The sequence below is a fragment of the Dasypus novemcinctus genome, chromosome 15, assembly GCF_030445035.2.
Source record: "Dasypus novemcinctus isolate mDasNov1 chromosome 15, mDasNov1.1.hap2, whole genome shotgun sequence".
Lineage (NCBI taxonomy): Eukaryota > Metazoa > Chordata > Mammalia > Cingulata > Dasypodidae > Dasypus > Dasypus novemcinctus.
Genome location: NC_080687.1, coordinates 48,858,189 through 48,877,744, shown reverse-complemented (window position 1 = coordinate 48,877,744; position 19,556 = coordinate 48,858,189). Strand labels below are relative to the sequence as shown.

General features: G+C 35.9%; 1 protein-coding gene and 1 pseudogene across 1 annotated transcript in view; both read right to left on the bottom strand.

Moving 5' to 3' along the window:
- Positions 1 to 19,556, bottom strand: part of LOC131273421 (uncharacterized) — a 433,118-nt gene that overhangs the window by 162,486 nt on the left and 251,076 nt on the right. Inside the window, exon 3 of the mRNA XM_071208121.1 lies at positions 18,421 to 18,518. The gene's annotated coding sequence lies outside the window, so the exon portion shown is untranslated. The remainder of the gene's footprint in view (positions 1 to 18,420; positions 18,519 to 19,556) is intronic.
- Positions 5,623 to 6,093, bottom strand: LOC101447772 (transmembrane protein 160 pseudogene; annotated as a pseudogene).

Sequence of the window (19,556 nt, the reverse complement as noted above, 5' to 3'; positions counted from 1 at the left end):
TTCAAAATAGCAAATAAAAATGGGCAATATTAAACTTGAGTCTTTAAGTATATGCACAATTAGTAAATCAATAAAGAAATGGAAAATTGATGACTATAAAAGACAGATTGGTGGTTAATTATATGAAGAGGGAGGGATTTGATATTATACACAAGGAGGGGCTTTATGCATCGCTAGAAAAGTTTTATTTCCTGATTTGTCTAGTATATAAAATAATGTTCACCTCATAATAACTTATTAAGCGCATTTTGTTTTGTGAATTTTTCTATATTTGTATTTTATTTATAATAAATGTTTATACTAAACAACATATTACCAAGTTAGTGATTACATACAATGATCTAATTAACATATTCAAATTTGATATATGTAAAGGAGATATTTTACACATTTACATAATTTCAAAGATAGAGATCTTTTATACTATTTTTTATTTGAGTTTCTTTAAAAAATATTCTATTAATTAAAAAAATTCATTTCCATGTTCAAAATGTTTGAGCACACTATTTTATTTTTAATTATTAATTTTATTGTTTTAATTATATAATTTAATGTTATAATTTTGTTATCTTAAGTGATGCTTTGAGGTAGCATCATGTCTAGGTGCACTTTTAATATATTCATTGAATATCAAATTAGATACTATTCCTGTTTTAGAACCTTGTAGTTTCAGCCTACTTAACATCCTTAATTTTTCTTGGTTATGTCCCCTCTCTGTCAGTTCTCTCAGTGCATTTGAATCAGGAGGGTCTGTACCCAAAAAACAGACATGGGCCATGAAGTCCACATTGGGCCACATTAAGAACCAAATCCTCTTATCCACAGCAATTGTATTAGTGGAACATCAGGTGGCACAGCCTTAACAAATTTCTAGAGAACTGGCTCCTGGCAATTGTGGTTATTTAGGAATAGGCACTTTAGGCAATTTGTAAGCAAAGCTTACAAAAAAAAACCTTTTTTTGGCTCACCTGAGACCTAGGAGGATGTGGGGTTGGAACTGAAGGCAGCCATTCTGCCTTCATATGCCTGAGAAAAGCCAACATGGATGGAAGGATGGGAGATAAAGAGAAAAGCCATTATCCTAATGACATTGTTTTACCCCTAGATTAAGATAGAACTGATGCCAGTATAAATCTTGGCTTTTCATTTAAATAATAAAATAATTTCTTTTTTTGTTGCTTAAATTAATCCATTAGAATGGAATTTTCTGACAATTGCACTATTATAGTTGTGATGCTTCATTTTAATAGTGGCACATCCAAATGCACTTTTTTTTTTTGGTATGGCAGTTACCCTTGAATGTATTTAAGCATTTCAGGGATATTTGATATGTTTAGATAAAATATTTTGTCAAACTACGACAAATAAAATTTATGAAATTGATATATAACATTTGGAGTACTATGTATTTGTTCATTTATGCAAAAAGCCTTTAATGATGTCTATTATGCACGGCCTGGCTCCGGCATGGGACTTTTAGCCCATCTGAGGCCACTGGAAGAATGAAGGTATAAAGTTAAAGGAGAGAAAATTGTTGCTTTCAAGGGCCTTATAATTACAAAAAATGTTTTCTGAAAGCATGTTTGCAATTGCTACTTGCTTCATTCAAATATTCTACCATTACACTCTAAAATCTAATCTCTATGCATTGTCTATAACACCATGTGTCTTTGGTTTAGTTTCCTAGAAGCAAAGACTGAGGTGATAATTCTTGTTCAAATTATTTTAGGAGAAAGAGAGAAAATGTCACAGGATAAGAGTAGGGCCTGAAAAAAAACAAAAACAAAACAAGAATGAATGAGTCCTCAGCTAGTAACTAATTGACCTAAACCAATCTGAAAGTTTGGAGTACAAGTTGTAACACAGACTTATTCCTATTTAAGGTAAGAAGACATAATTTTTCACCCATGTGCCACTCAGTCATTGTCTGAGGATATCTGCTCCCAGCAGTGAGAGATGGTGAATTGGCGTAGTCTTCAGGGGCAAACCTTGGAGAAGAGGGCAGCTCTGAGTTGTTACCAGCTAACACTTGCAGCAACTAGGGATGGGTGCCATGGCCAAACTGGATGTAGCAGAACACAGAAAGTGTCCATCTCTACGTGTTTATCTATGTTAATATGATTGCAGGCAGGCTATTTTTCCCTCCCTTTCAAAGCCTGCTCAGCCAGAGAGGCTTGAGCATTCCCCATTTGTTTTGCTTATACAGCACTTTAACTATTCCTCTATGATCACTTATTACAGTATAATAGAATCATTTGCTTATGAAGTATGCCTTCCCAATAGTTTGAGAATTACTTGGGGGTAGTACGTATGTCTGTTTAATCTTTATTTCCCCAGTGCCAGCACAGTGATATAAACATGTTATTATTGATTGCACATGTGCTAATTAAAAAAAAAAATCTTTAAAGGAGCTGGCAAAATGACAAAAATTTTAAATTTTGGATTTATAGGCCAGTTGATATAGAACAGTGATTTAGTGTTGAGACTCTAAGAGTAAGTAAACCATTAACCGGATGTGTGACCTGGAATTTCTTTAAACTTTTAAGCCCCATTTACTTAATGTAAAAACAGGGATGATAAATGTTGCCACAGGCAGGTTGTTGGATTAACTGTGATAACGCATATGTAGGGCTTTAGTACAATGACTAGTATATAGTGAGTGTTCAACATAAAATAGTCATTATTTTGTGTAGCTTGCATTACTGATTATTTTACTGAAATCATATTATTGCAAAAACATTTCAAATGTCAAAATCTCATGCTGATAATGATGTAAATATGTTTAAAATATTTTAAGCATAAAGTATTTCAAAGGATAATTAAGACTAGTAGACCTGAATTTGTTATTTTCTGCCTTTCTGAATATTCAAATTAATAACGTAAGAAAGAATATATCGTGAACGTTGCTGCTTTTCCTGTAATGTTCAGATCTATCTTCTCACTGCTGAGGCCAGAATTTACCCTGGCAGAGGTCACTTTAACAAGTTCATTTCATCATGTTATTGGTTCCCAATGGGGAGTTTCTTGTTTTAATCTCAAATAGCTGTATCAGTTCATAAAAGATATCTAAGGAGTAACAGTAAACATGAAAAGAAATTACCTTGCATAATGAAGACCTAACTCCTGCAGCTTTCTTAATTAATTCAATTTCCTTAATCAATTATTTCACAAGATTGGTCTCTCTATAGCAGTGTTTCACCCTGCTAGAGGAGAACAAAAGACCATCAGATTGTTCTTGAGATGCTATTTTGATTGTTGCTATAACCTAAAAATATAGTATCAAGAAATAAAATGCCCGATTCTAAATTACACCAAGAATGCTTTAACATAATGATTACTACAATTTGTTCCTTTTCTTCTAAAATCTTTTCTAAGAAACACCATTAGAAATTTGAACATCTAATTATACATAAAAGGCTTCTATTTCATTTTGTCTTTTATACATATTTTCAGATGTTCTATTCTCTCTACAGCTTTTATTAATAAAAATGTAGGAAGTGTGAATTAAAGGTTGCCTAGATATGTGAAATTCAGAGAATTTTAAGGAAGGCCTAGTTTTCCATTTTCGTTGGAAGCTATGAATAAATTTAAAGTAGAGTAAAAATGTGTTGGATTAAACCACATTTGGTAGTTTTGTTCAAAGTATTGTAACATGTTTGGGAGAGAGGGGTTTTGTGTGTGTCAATATGTGCACTCTATCACAGAGCAGGAATCTAGAAATACAAGAACACCAAAACCCAAATATTAGAATGTAAAAGAGTTAGAAACACCTGCATGTCTTTGTGTTGAGTCTATACAACTTATTCTCCCCTTTCTACCATTATATATAATATAGAGAGCAGAACTTGGTATTTCGAAGTTGCTCACTGAATACTTTTTGACTAAAAAATTTGACTTAATATAATATACTTTTTCTAAAGATTTATTTTTGTTTTTCTCCCCTCCCCCCTTCCACCTTTTATCTGCTCTTTGTGTCCATTCGCTGTGTATGTTCTTCTGTGTCTGCTTGTATTCTTATGAGGCGGCTCCAGGAACCAATTCTGGGACCTTCCATAGTGGGAGAGAGATTACACTCTTGTGCCACTTCAACTCCCCATTCTGCTACATCTTATTTTCTCTCCTCTGTGTCTCCTGTTGCATCATCTTGCTGCACCATCTGTCAATATCGGCCGGCACTCCTGCGCGGGGTGGCTTTCCCATGCTGGGCATCCGCATGCAGGGCGACACTCCTGCGAGGGGCAGTATTCCTGCGTGGGCCAGCACTCCGTGTGAGCCAGTTCACCGTGTGGGCCAGCTTGCCCTCACCAGGAGGCCCTGGGCATCGAACCCTGGACCTCCTATATGGTAGCCAGGAGACCAATTAGTTGAGTCACAACCGTTGCCACAAAATACTTTTAATGTAAATAAAAACTAAAAATGTATACAATCAATTTACTTTTACACTATTTCATATGCTTAGTAGTCTGTTTAGATTTTCTCAATACATTATTTGATGCTCCCTTTAGCAAGTATTAGCTTTGTTTTGGCTCACTTGAAAACACTAAGTTTCCTTCTTCACAACAAAAATCTTATTCAGTCAGTCTTTTGACAATTAGCTATTGTCTATCTATTACTTTCTTAAGAGTATGCTAAATTCTAAGGCAAAGACATCTAATTCTAAATATGTACAATGCAAGGGAATAACAAGTAATTGTCTCGTAAATTTGCAAATTAAAACAAATAAAAGAAAGCAAAGTCAAGTCTACAAACAGATAAGTTCCATTACATGATTATATGTACTTAAATGTCAAAAATGGATTGGAGAAGGCAGAGCCAATATTTTTACACCACTTTTAATCCTATCTTCAAAATGAGAGAAGGAATAAAGTGCATGCTATTGAATGGTTTCTGAAAGCTATTCCATTCTCCCATATCATCAACATGACTCAATTATTGAGCATTCTAAAATAAGAGGTATTAAAAGATACCTTTTAAGGTACTTTTTTCTGCTGTGTCTTCCTAATTTCCCTCAATGTGATGTCTTCAGGATAATCCACATTGTCACAGGTATCAGAACTACCTTCTTTCTACATTTTATTTATCCATTCATCTGTAGATGAACAATTGGGTTGCTTCTATCTTTCTGCAACTGTGAATAATGCCAATATGAACATCACTGTGAAAAAACTATATTAGAGTCCATGCTTTCAATTCTTATGGTTATATACCTAGAATTGGGAATACCAGGTCATATAGTAATTCTACACATAAATTTTGAGGAAATGCTAAATGGTTTTCCACAGCTACTGCACCATTTTACACCCCCATCAACAATGAACAAATGTTCCTATCTCTTCATATCCTCTCTAACATGCATTATTTTTCATTATTTTAATAGTGGTCATTCTAATGGGTATGAAATAGTACGTCATTGTGGTTGTGATGTGCATTTTCCTATTGGCTAATGATGCTGAATATCTATTCATATGCTTATTGGACATTTGCATATCTTCTTTGAAGTCTTGGCCCCTTTTTTTTTTTCCCAAGGAAGGGTCAGCTTTTAACGTCCCACCTGCAGCCCTACAGCCTACGGCTCTAGGCCGTGGCCGCCCGACTCGTCTGGGCGATGGCCCTGGCGGCGCCCTAACCCTCCCGCAGCAGCTCCACGTCCAGCTCCAGCAGGCCCATGTAGAGGCCGAAGGCGCAGGCCCAGAGCACGCCGGAAGCCAACACGGCCCCCACGCCCGCCACCGCGTCCCCCAGCCAGAGCAGCATGGGGCTCCGCAGCGCCGCCAGGCCCACAGCGTAGGAGGCGCCGCCGCACCACGCACAGGCCGCTTCCTGACCCATGTCGCTCTGCATGAAGGAGATGACCCCGATGCCTGATGCCAGGAGGCCATTGCGGAACCAGGAGAGAAAGGCTGTCTCTTCGCTTCCCCGAGGAGCCAGGCGTCCGCGCGGTCTAGCTCGGACACGGGCGGCAGCCATGACTTGGGGTGAAGAACACCCAGGCGCCACCGCTCCAGGGTCGCGGCGGCGGCAGCAGCGCCCCCGGAAGCGGAGTCGGGCCAGGTGGGCGACGACGACGCGAGCCCACCACCAGCTTCCACCCATGGTTCGTTCTACAGCCTGGCCCGTTTTTTAATTGGGATTTTTTGTTGCTGTTGTTGTTGCTGCCGTTGAGTTGTATAATTTCTTTATAAGTATTGGATATTAATCCCTTATCAGATATGTGGTTTCCAAATGTTTTCTCCTGTTCTGTAAGTTGTCCTTTTACTTTCCTAATGAAATCCTTTGATGCACAAAAGTTTTTAATATTGATGAGTTCTCATTTATCTATTTTTTTGTTCCTGCTATTGATGGAAAGAAAACATTGCTAACGCAAGGTCCTCAAGATGCATCACTGTGTTTTGATCTAAGACTATTATAGTCTGGTTTCCTAGAGGTGTCAGGGACATAAGCTTTCATCTCTAAGCATAATTATTCCACCCTTGGGTAGATAAATATGACTCCCAGAGGAAGCTGTCCAATTTGTGGGACACTCTGGAAAAAACTGATAATCAAACTGTCTGGGTGTTTACTGCTGAGCAGAAACATTGACTCTAGGCAGGTAATATTAGCCCCGGATAACTGATGGCTCCCCAGGAGGGAGTATATGAAGTGTCTGAACATTTATACCACTTCAGAACCAACACCTCAGCCTAAATTTAGCTATCACTACAACATCTGCAGAAGTAACTAGATGAGTCCAGCTTTCCCGGTCTGGGATTTGGAGAGATAGGATTTGTAGGATGTTTTGTAATTGCTCTGACTCTACACTGCCTCCTTCGGCTCTCTAAACAGACATTGAAGGTCCCATTAAATCCACAAAATTACATTTTCATATTCGGAAACTTGTATTTAATACGCCTGTAATGGCTGGTCACAGAGTGGAAAGGGAAGAGAAAAACCTTTGGCAGAGTGGCTCTGCTGCTCCACAACTCCAACCCGCCGCCCCTCCGCCCTCCCCCCCCCCCCCCCTTCCTCGTCTATGGGACCTGGAGCACAGCTGTTTACTTGTACTGAACCGGAGCTCAGAGAGACAGCCAGCCCTCCGGTTAGTATCAGCAATAATGACAGAAAACTCTATCTGAGCTCTGGATTTGTTTCCTTGACTTGAGGTCATTGGTCATATCCCTGTTATCCAGAAGATTAAGGGTTCCCCACCATCTCTTGGGCTGGTCTACAAACAAAACGATATTCCAGGGCAGGGTTTCCTCTACTAGAGTGTTCACCCCTGAACTGAGTAACTCTGAAGATGTGAGGGTGCCTGTGTTCTGTTTCTCTTCTGCTTATTCCTGGCCTCAATAAATCTTTTAATACAGTGTCATTAGCATTTTCGGTCACCATGAAATTTTGATAATTATTCAGAAGCTCTGTGCTTGTGAGAAAGAATGTGGCAGTAAATTCTCATTCCCCATTTAAATTATAAATACCTTAAATACTAAAGTCAAAAGCCATATCCCATATAACCTTAAAATATCTATTTATAAAAGCGTAAGAGATATTTCTGGCTGAAAATTCAAAATTCATACCAGTCATATTTATTTAAAATTTTAAATATTTCTCTCAAACTTCATTGATGAAATTTTCCATAGTTTCTTTGAAGCACCTACCTCAACTCTTTATATAAATATAGATTATAAAAGTGCATTAGTAGTAGAGTTTAACTAATTTTATTCTTATGAATAGTTTATTTGGTAATATGTAACATATGTGCCTGACACAAGCAGAATATACCTCAGAAATATAATGAAACATTCTCTCACAACACTCATCCAACATCTCTACGTCCCTCCCTATTCATTCTTCATATATCCAATTATATTCCAGAATAGATTTAATATATTATGTATAAATGCTTTTTTTAACCAAAATAATAGTATCATATAGGTATTCCTTCCTGTTTTTAACTAAATGACAAACTGACTGTGACACATTACTTTCATTCAATACTGGTGCAGATAGCTGCTTCATTCTTTTTTAGTAGCTATGTAATATTTCCTTTGTATTTTTAGGGATGTCTATGTATGTACACACAGAAAAAGAGACAAAGTGAAAAAGAGGGAGAAATAGAAGTGAAAAGAATAAAATTTTACTGTCATGGAGCCAGCGATCTAGTTAGGAAAGACAGTAACATTAAATATGTAGTAATAAATATAAAACATATCTGATGGTAATATCAATGTGCAAAAAATCAAAAAGGTAAGGAGGAATGCTGAAAGCTAGGAGTAAAAGTAGGGTTGCTGTTTTCTCCCAGGGGACTACTGACTGATTTAGCAGAGAGCTAAAGCAAGTGAGTAAGTGATCCATTTAAAATCTACTATGGCCTTGTAGTAATTGCCTTTTTTTTTTAAATTTACTGGAGGCCAGGGATTGAACCCACGGCCTCATATGTGGGAAGTTGGCACTCATCCATTGAGCTACGTCGGCTTCCCTGAGTTGAATTTTTCATTTGTATTACTTACTGTTCAATTTTGGTTTTTTTCAGGAGGCACCAGACACCAAACCTGGGACCTCCCATGTGGGAGGACAAGCTCAACTGCTTAAGTCACATCTGCTCCAGTAACTGACATTTTTAAGTCATGGGGAAGAGATGTAGCTGAAGTGGTTGCATGCCTGCTTCCCATGCATGAGGTCTGGGCACCTCCTGAAAACAAACGAACAAACAAATGAAAACACCAACTTGCATTGGGGAGCAGATTTGGTTCAGTGATTGAGTGCCCCCCTCCCACCCCGCACCAAAATTGATATAGAAGAGCCTAGAGTGTCTACAACTAGAAGTGGGAGGAGTGCATCCAGTACCCATGTGGAATCTAAGCCCTCACTTGACATAGGTGTGCAATGGACACAACCAATCCAATGTCCACAGAGAAAATGTGGAATGGGTGTGGGAACGGTAGCCATGGGGGCTGCTGGGTATGGGAAACGGGAGGAAGAGATGAGATGTGGAGGCATTTTCGAGACGTGGAGTTGTCCTGATAGTGCTTCACGGACAATTACGGGACACTGTAGATCCCCCCAGGGCCCACTGGATGGAACGTGAGAGAGTCTGGGCTATGATATGGACCATTGACTATGGGGTGCAGTGATGCTCAGAGATTAACTTTACCAGGTGCAATGGATGTGTCATGTTGATGGGAGAGAGTGTTGCTGTGGGGGGAGTGGGGGGCGGGGGCGGTGGGGTTGAATGGGACCTCATTTTTTTTTAATGTAAATTAAAAAATAAATAAATAATTAATTAAAAAACAAACAAACAAAATTGATATAGAAGCAGCTGTTGCTTCTTTTAAAAAGTTATGGATGAAACTTTGCCATAAGGAGACAAAGTGCATCAACTTGCCATCATCTACCATCTTCCAGGATCACAACACATCGGAGGCCCATTTAATAATCCCTATAAGTTTGTCATTACCCAAAGTTTATTACATTATTAATTTCACTACATGTAACATGCCTTTTGAAATAGTATGATTAACTCCCCTTCAGCATCCACTGATTAGGCATCATGTACGTGCACACAAACACACACATACATTATACCAACTTACCCCAACATCCTTCTTCAGTTTTTACATGCCATCCCTCTGTAATAATGACTCTAATCCTTTCCACCAAAGTATACTATCTTAGTTTCCTACTGCTGCTGTAACAAATTACCACAAATTTAAAGCCTTAAAAAACACAGATTTATTACCTCACAGTGCTGTAAGTCAGAAGTCCTGATTAGCACAGCAAGATTTTTTGCTCAGGTTTCACAAAGTTGAAATCCATGTTTCAACTGACCAGATTTTGATGAGAAGACTCTTAAACAAATCTAAGTTCACTCCAGTTATTGGGAAAATCCAGCTCCTTGAGGTAGTAGGAAAGATATTGTCATTTTCTCTTCCGGTCTCAGTTGTGGTCAGCCCTTCATTCCTGGAGACCTCCTTCTGGTTCCTGTAGGTGACCCTCCTATCTCAGATCTAGCAAGGGCAGGTTGAATCCTTCTCATTCTTAGAATCCACTGGACTTCCCATTTTGCTGTAGTTCTTTTCGGCCTCCAGATAGATAATTCTCTCTATTAAAGTCTCATGAGACTATTAACAGGTGCACTTGGATAATCCAGAAAAACTGCTCAATTAAAAATCTTTAACCAGAATTATATTTGAAAAATTCTTTTTGATATGTAATGTAATGCATTCACAAATTCCAGTAATTAGAGTGTGGTCATCTTTGGGGGTGTCCTATTACCTGTCACATATTCACACCACCAATTCCTTCATACCCACTTTCAGAGATCCATTTACATTTCATGTATGATCAGCACCATCATCACTGTCTTCTGCAATGCCTTTTTTATATCCATTCTCAGTAAGGTGAACCTGACTAATCCTTGAGTCATCAACCTTTACATTTTCTTCCTTTCCAAGTCTTCATGCCATTAACCTCTTCTCTGTTTTTCCATTGTCCCCGTGGGTAATTTTTATGAACAACAAAAGTCCTTGGTGATGTGTTGGTAAACTTTTGTTCATCAAAATATACAATAAAATCCATTACCTGTGCCCTCCTATTCCACTTATTTGTGGAGAGGTTAACATTGCATTCCTTATTTGATTTAGTTATACAGAGCTCTCTGTTTTAAATACTTTTTAATTGTACACACTATCATTTTTAGGTTAGTGATTTAGTGGACGTTCTCTGTGCTAGATGTTCTTATTACATTTCAATAGCATCCTTGTCTTTCATTTTTATTCTGTTCTAAATTAAATAAGGTTGAAATTTTTAAACTGCTTTCTGAAGTGTGATTTGGAGAAATCTTGAAAAATGTGGTACCAGATGTGTAGGGCTGAAGATTGTATGAGTGTTCTGCTCTTTGGAGTATGTAAGACCTTGAAGCAAACACTGGATTCCTTCCTTCAAGCAGAGAGGGCTGTATCAGGAATTAAGAACAATTTGTAACTAAAAGTTACTAAGAATATTGTCAATATCTATATCACCTCTTTACTAGAAACCCTTGATCAGGAGTCTGTCCAGTTTGATCATTTTAAAAATGAAAATAACTATTTTCTGATTTTAAAATATTGCATATTTTTAAAATATTCAGACAATAGAAGTAATATGAGCATGATATAACCACATTTAGTATTATTCTGAATATCTTGAAATAATTCTTTCTGTGTGTATAAGTATTTATGGATATGTATTTATGTATTATATATACACATTTATGTATGTTTATATATATTAATAAACACACACATATAATATACAAGGAGCAGAATATTATGCCCACAAGAAAGGCAAAATCTTTACCATGGCTAAATATTATCTGAGCACTGTCATTAATAATTATTATAAACTTGGTTCTAATTAACGTATCTTATGAGTAAAGAGACCAATACAAGTATTTCTGCATTTACAAAATTTAATTATCTATATTTTAATATGAAAATGATCATGGAACTTTATATACCAATATATACCTAAAAGTATAATGAAAAGCAGAAAGCCAGTAACACACACACACAGAGGGGAAAAAAAAAAAAAAAAAACTACCATTAAGTAAATTATGACAACTTATCACAATTTGTCAACTTTATTAGTTTCCTAGAGCTGCCACAACAAATTACCACAAACTAGTTGGCTTAATTTATTCTCTCACTCTTTTGGAGGTCAGAAGTCTGAAACCAAGGTGTCGGTAGGGCCAGACTCTCTTTGAACATTCTAGGGAAGAATCCTTCCATGCCTCTTCCTAGCTTCTGCTTATTGCTGATAATACTTGGTGTTACATAGCTTATACATGCACCATTCTATCTTCACTCTGTGTCTCAGTATTTGAATTTCCCTCTCCTTTCTCTTATAAAAGAACCAGTCATTGGATTTAGGGACCACATCTATCTGTGACCTCATCTTAACTATGTAACATGTGCAACAACCCTATTTCCAAGTAATTTCAGATTCACAGGTACTGTGGTTTGGGACTTGAACATATCTTTGAAAGGGACACAATTTGACCCATTACAATTTCAGTTTGTTTTTTTTTCTCTCTCTCTCTGTGAACATCTCCCTGTTTCTTCTTATGTTTGGGAGGTTGGATAAGAATTACACATTGACATGCCAAAATCATTTTTTTTAATTTATTGAAGTATATCACTCATACATAAACATACATAAACAATAAGTGTATAGTAATGGTCATACATCATATCATACAGGGCTCATACTTTGCCTCTCCATACCACCAATACCTTGCATTGTTGTTAAACATTTTTAACTAATGAATAAAGAACATCCTCAAAACATTACTACTAACCAAAGTATCTTACATTTAGTGTATTTTTCCCCCAACCTAGCTTATTATTATTATTATTGCCATATCATTAACCATGAACATACATAAACAATAAGTGTGTAGTAAAAGTTGTGAACTTATAAAGCAAACATGCATAACATCATAAGGGGGTCTTGTACATCAACCCAATACCAACACCTTTCATTTTTGTGAGACATTTTTTACAAATTATGAAAGAATGTTGTCAAAATCTTATTACTAACTATAGTCCTTATCTTGCATTTGGTGTATTTTCCCCCAACCCACCTTTATTATTATTTTTTAAATATATTTTTATGGCAGAAGTTGTAAACTTACAAAATAATCACACACATGTGCTGAATTCCCATACAACACCCCTCTATCAACACACAACACTGTGGTAGAATATTGTTTACAAATTATGAGATAATATTATCAGACTATTACCAAGTCCATAGGATACATTTGGCATACTTTGCCCATACTCCCCCATTATCAACATAGTACATCTTTGGCACAGATGCATGAATATTACATTATTACTGTTATCCACAGTTCACAAGTCACTCTAGTTGTACTTCTTAATGCTTTTCCACATTCACACCACCCTACACTAGTGATGGACATCTGCTCTAGCTCATAAGGGACACTCTTGCATCTGTACCATCAGTCACAATTCTCACCCACCTTTGGATTTACTGTGTTAGTCAGTCCCTAGATTATTCTCTAGCTTTCTTTCAACTGGCATTTACATTCCTAGACTACACTTTTCAGTCACATTCACACTTACAAACCAGCTGTTACTCACTATAATGTGTTACCACCAACTTTACACAAATTCCCACACTTTTACATTAAAGTTAATTAAAATTTCTACGTACATTAAACACCAGTAGTCCATCTCAATCCTCTACTTATCTCCTTTAAGAATCTCCCACCTCCCCCCAATCTTGAAAATATTTTCATACATTTTCTTCTAGAAGTTTTATGGTCCTTGCTTTTATATTTAGGTTTTTGTTTCATTTTGAGTTAGTTTTCATATAAGGTACGAGATAGGGGTCGTTTTCCCTTCTTTTGGCTATGGATATTCAGTTCTCTCAGCACCATTTGTTCTGCCCAAGCTGGGTGGGTTCGACAGGCTTGTCAAAAATCACTTGGCCATAGATGTGAGGGTCTGTTTCTGAACCATCAATTAGGTTCCATTGATCTGTGTGTCTGTCATTATGCCAGTACCATGCTGTTTTTACCACTGCAGCTAGGTAATATGATTTAAAGTTTGGAAGTGAGAGCCCTCCAACCTTGCTTTTCCTTTTTAAGATGTTTCTGGCTCTTCAGGACACCTTACCCTTCCAAATAAATTTGATAATCTTGTTTTCCATTTATTTTTTAAATGTTGGTGAACTTTTTATAAGATTGCGTTGAATCTGTATATTAATTTGAATAGAATTGACATATGATATTTAGTCTTCCAATCTGTGGGCATGGAATGTTCTTCCAATTATTTAGGCCTTTTTTTTTTAAATTTCTTTTAACAATGTGTTGTAGTTTTCTGAATACAAGTGCTTTACATCATTCATTATGTTCATCCCAAAATATTTGGGTTTTATCTGCCAAACTTCATTTTAACCACTCTTTTGACACTTTTAGTTAATTTTCTGATACAATCTTCATTTTTAGACTCTATTCCAAGACTTTCTTTTCAGACTGTAGCACACCCTTTAGAATGTCCTGCAAAGATGGTTTCTTGGTTACAAACTCTCTCAGATTCTGTTTATCATTGAATATTCTAAACTCACCCTCATTTTTGAAAGACAATTTTGCTGGATATAAGATTCTTGATGGGAAGTTTTCTCTTGCAGTATATTAAATATATCACACCACTCTCTTCTTGCCTCCATGGCTTCAGATGAGAAATCAGCAGTTAATCTTATTGGGTCTCTCTTATATGTTATGCATTGTTTTTCTCTTGCTGTTCTTAGAATTCTTTCTTTGTCTTTGGCATTTGACATTTTGATTAGTATGTGTCTTAGAGTTGGTCTCTTTGGATTTATTCAGATGGGAGTATGTTTTGCTCCTTGACAATGGATATCTATATCCTTCAAAAGGGTTGGGAAATTTCCTACTATTATTTCTTCAAATATTCAGTTTGCCCTGCTTCCCCTCGTGCCAGGGGTGGAGGTAAAATGGCAGCTACTGGCCACTTTCTGGCTTGAAAATATTCAAATTTTAGCTGTTCTTAGGATTATTTTTAGCCTGCCAAATTTACTAATCAGTAGCTGAAGTTGGTACCCAACTGTATCTTCCTCTTCTGTTTTTGGGAAGTGGAGCTTCCAATTCCAGCCATGGAATAGCTCCTGAGACAGCTTGTGCCACTAGTGGAGGATGGGCACCAGCCTCTGGGGTGTGGAAAGCTCTACTCACAAATCTTCTTTGCAGATAGGCAGTCTCCTTCTACTCTTTCAAGGATATTTCAGGATGCTCTTCTGGTCACCTGGAGCACCCTAACATGTGCTTTAGATAGCTCTGGGTGATTACTAAATGCACTGTAGCACAAGCTAATGCTAGGAGCTCCTTACTCTGCTGCCATCTTGCTGATCATCAGAAATCTATTTTTTAAAAATTTCTTCTTAATTGCCAGGTTTTTTTTTTACCTTATCAGTAAATTGTGCCATTGATTACTGATTATGAAATTTTCTACACATATAAATCAATCTTTAATCATATATAGTAGCTATTCACAGCTGAAAATACTACTGCTGTAACAAATAACTAAAATCTTAAAACTTAGTGGCTTAAAACAACACAAATTTTTACCTTCTGTTCTAGAGGTCAGAAGACCAAATGAGTTGACATTACTTCTGAAAGTTTGAGGAGATAACCTACTTCCTTTCCATGTCCAGTGTCTCCAGGCTGCCTTGGCTCATGGCCCCTTTCTCCATGTCCAAAGCCTCCAGTAGTGTAATTTCTTCCTCTCCCTCCCTCTCCCCCCCCCTTTCTCCCTCTCCTCTGCTCTAGGTATCACATCTCCTTTTCTCTCTCTGACCCTCCTGATTCCCTCTTATAAGGATCCTTCTGAGCACATTAGGCATACAAGATGGCCCACCCAATTCAATAACCATAATTAAATCAAATATGTAAAGTCCCCTTTGCCATATAGATAAATATTCACAGGTCCAGGATAATAGGATGGGGATAACTTAAGGAGGGCATTATTCTCTCTACTACAGGGTCTGGCAATAAACACAGCCAGATGGCATTTTGTGGCCTACTGGCTAATAATGCAGTTTCAAAAATCACAGTTCTGGTTCCAATTCTGCCATTCAAAATCTATATTACCTTCTGTTATACATAAATATTCTGAACCTCAGTTTCCATCATATTCTCATTTTTATAATTTATTAAAATAATTTTTAAAAAATAGTATAACCTACCCAAACTATGCTGTTATTATTAACTAGGACCTGAAGTATTGCTTTTTTAATAGCTTGGATTTAAGAATGTTTAATTCAAACCACCTCCATGGGTATGTTTGAAAAAGGAGAATCCTTTCCAACATTATTTCCCAGGTACCTACCACTACAATTATTTGGAGCTGATACATAAAATGAAACTTCTTTAGCTTTGTTGCTTTAAATAATCTTCAGAGGATTCATTAGAAAATAAATCAGGCAAGAATAAATACTCTCAGGTTTTCTTAATCTCTTTGGTTAAATACTACTTTACATATAGGTTATCATATAGTCTGTCATTCATAGCAGGATAGTATTGAAAGCAAAGAGAAGTGCAAAGCAGGACATCTGATTAAACAAGAATAAAATAATTGTAAATAATGTACCTATCTTATCAATATTTAATTTGTAGCAGCTATTAATACATCTTTAGGGAAAAAATGGCAAATCCATACAATAGATATCTGTTGTAATGTCTCTAATTTGAGAAATTTTAGACTTCAAACTCCTGTGCTTTCTATCAGATCCCTTTTTCAAAATATTTTCATGGAACTCTTGTAATGTTTGATCTTGTGTGGCATTATCTTTAAACCCTGAGATTCATTGTTATTACTAAGTGAAGTGAACAGCAGTGTCTCCCTCTCTCTAATAAAATATATTAAATAAAACCTGAAGTCATTGATCTTGTCAAGAAATCAGAAATGCCTCTTTCCTACATATCATTGTGTGTTTTAAAAAGGAGTGAATTTTGAATTCCTAATGGGCATCAGTTTTTTACTCATATTGCAATAATAAAATCAAAGATAATAAAAAATGTCCTGGGTATTCTAGGACATTAAGCATATTTTTTGTTAGTGTTTGTGTGACAACTGTAATCATAGCACATATGGACTTTGCCCAACTTTGTATCAATATAAAATAAATCTTCTTAGTGTAAAGAGATAATATGTAGTTATCTATATGATGGAAACATAAGTCTGCCAGTTTAATATACAGGGAAAAGTTGTTATCTGACCCTATCCAAAGCTCAATGTTTATCAATTGTATCTTCTCAAATTTTTCACACCTTGAATTAAAATGTAATCAAATTTGAATGTACACACATATGTATAGATTGAGAGGTGTACATATATATAACATAGCATTTTTTTGCAAGTTAAAAATTATAACAATAACATGCTTGCATCAGTATGAAGATTTTTCTTTGGAAATATATTTAGCTGCTACATAATATACTGAATTTGAAAAACAAACAACTTTCTCTAATAAAAATGTAATAATGACCAGATTTTCATTAAAGTGTTAAAGTATAAGTATTCATGACTCTAATAAGTAGACTCTCAGCCCTAAGTGTCAGATCTATGATTCAGGACTTTTGCATCCAATAAACAAGCACAATCGTTGACTCAGAATGATTTTATCTATAATAAATAAGCAAATATTAACAATCTACTATTATTCTGTTTAAGAAAACCTTCATCTTTATTGTCTCAGGAAAGTGGTCTAAGCCAGGGTCTTCTGATTTGGGCATATAAATTCATTGAAATCAGAATTCCAAACTGAAAAGAAATGCTTTTTAGAAAGATGTGAGAAATGTAATCTGCTTATGAACTGAGATTCAAAACCACATTTCATAAGGCATTTTGGATATTTACATATAATATACTCAAATAAATCTGCCATTACACTTTCCTTTCCAATATAGAAGTCACATGAAAAAACACATTTATTTCTATCATCTCTCCTATAAATCCAAATATTGCATTGAGAACGTAATCTTGTCTTATCATTATCTAGGAGGCAAATTCATTCTTATTGAGCTGCAAATCAATAAAATAGAGTTAGTAAAACACTAAATGATAGATTTAATTAGTATTAAATTAAGTTATAGATGCTTTATAACAATTATAGTAGATCACCTGTTTCTTAAAAGTTTAATCTATTTCTAAGAGAGATGATATTAAACCCGTTCTTTGATTTTTTTCCTTTATCATTTCTCCCTTTACTTTAATGTGTCTAAAGATCTTTCTAACAAAAAGATGAGGAAATATTACAATTTTCTCTTCTACTATTAATTTATTTTTAACTCTTTTATTGTACCTGACTGACATCTTGACATCCTCCCATACCAACATCCAACAATCACATTGGCTATAATTTTAAAATATATTCAGAATGCTATCAATTCTCATCACTTTCACATCTAGCAGCATCATTCATGCTACCATCATCTCCCATCTATATGCAGAATCCTTCAGACTGACCTTCATCCTTTTATCCTTGCCCCTACAATCAACTCTCTACAAAGCAGCATCACAATTGTTTTCAAACACCAGGCAATATGCCTCTGCCAAAACAATCCATTGATTATTCATCTCTCTTAGAATCAGAAGTTTATATCATGACTCCAAAAGCTTTGTATGACCTAGCTTCACTCTGATTGTAATGCCCCATACATACCCCAGGATTATGACAACTAATCTGCCCTTTCCAATTCTGGTCAGAAGAACCAGATCCAGGTCCCCAAAAATCCATACCTTCAGGGCCCTTATATTAGAAATTCCACCACAAGACTCTCCATAAAGTGGGAGAAATGATGAATTACAAAATCTTCTTCTTGCATGTACTTTCTTCAGTGCAGTTAGGATGACCACATACCTAAGATCTTCAGTGAATACAAAAGATGTGTGCCACTTCTTGGCAGGGTTCATAAATTCCTCCCATGTGTGCTCCTCCAAGCTGTTCCTTTCTCTTAGCTAGAAACAAAGAACACAGAGATGTGACCACCCATTCAGAAATAATATATAAGTATGAAATGAACTTTTATTGTATTGAACCACTGCAATTTAGGGGTCCATTTATCACTACAACATTGCCTATCCCAAGTAAACAAATACTATTTCTACTTTCCTTTGGCTTATCTTTGTTATTCCTATATTTTTAGCTTAAATTTGTTAATTTGCTTAAGTCTCCTTGCTAAGAGCATAATGGTAGTTTTTTTTTAATAAAAATGGTTATATTGATTATTCACAATTTTATTTATCACTCAATGTTCACTGTGTTTCCTTTATTATCTCTATTTATATATTTATGTTTTAATTGCGAGATTTATTTCCCTCAGTTTTTCACTCATTTTTAAATGTGTACTTTATAATTATTTTCCGTAAAAATAATGCTTATATTTTTTCTATATCAATATCTAATTTTCTACCAATATTTGCAAGAAGTATACTATTTTTTTAATGATAGAAAATTTCCCTCATAGGTTTTCAATTTATCATTTTGTGGGATGAGAAACATTAAAATATGACCTTTACCAGAACAAGGTTCATAAGTACAACCATCAATGTCAAGGGCCTGTCATATTGGTCTGTCCTCCTTCACTAGGTACTGCCCATTTACTCTAGGGATTCTTGCTGCTCTATTAGAGAATGCAACAGGACTTCCCAGGATGGGAATTCAATATTCTTTGGGTTATTGTGTGGGTCTCCATCCACCAATAAAACACCCCATGGCCATTTGAACAAATTCATTTGCCTTAGAGGCATGCCGCAGGTACACCGCTTCCCATACATCCCCCATCACCAACACTCTGCACCGGTGATGCTCCCCTGCCACAGTGTCCATCTTTCTGCAATCCAAAACCTCCCCCAAAACAAAGACAAAATAATAATACTACTACTTATAATAATAAAACAAATGAAATAAAAAAATTTTTAAAAATCATCATCGTGTCTTTCGTCCCCATCAGATATGTTATCTTTTATGTACAGTGACAACTTCTGTATGTTCCC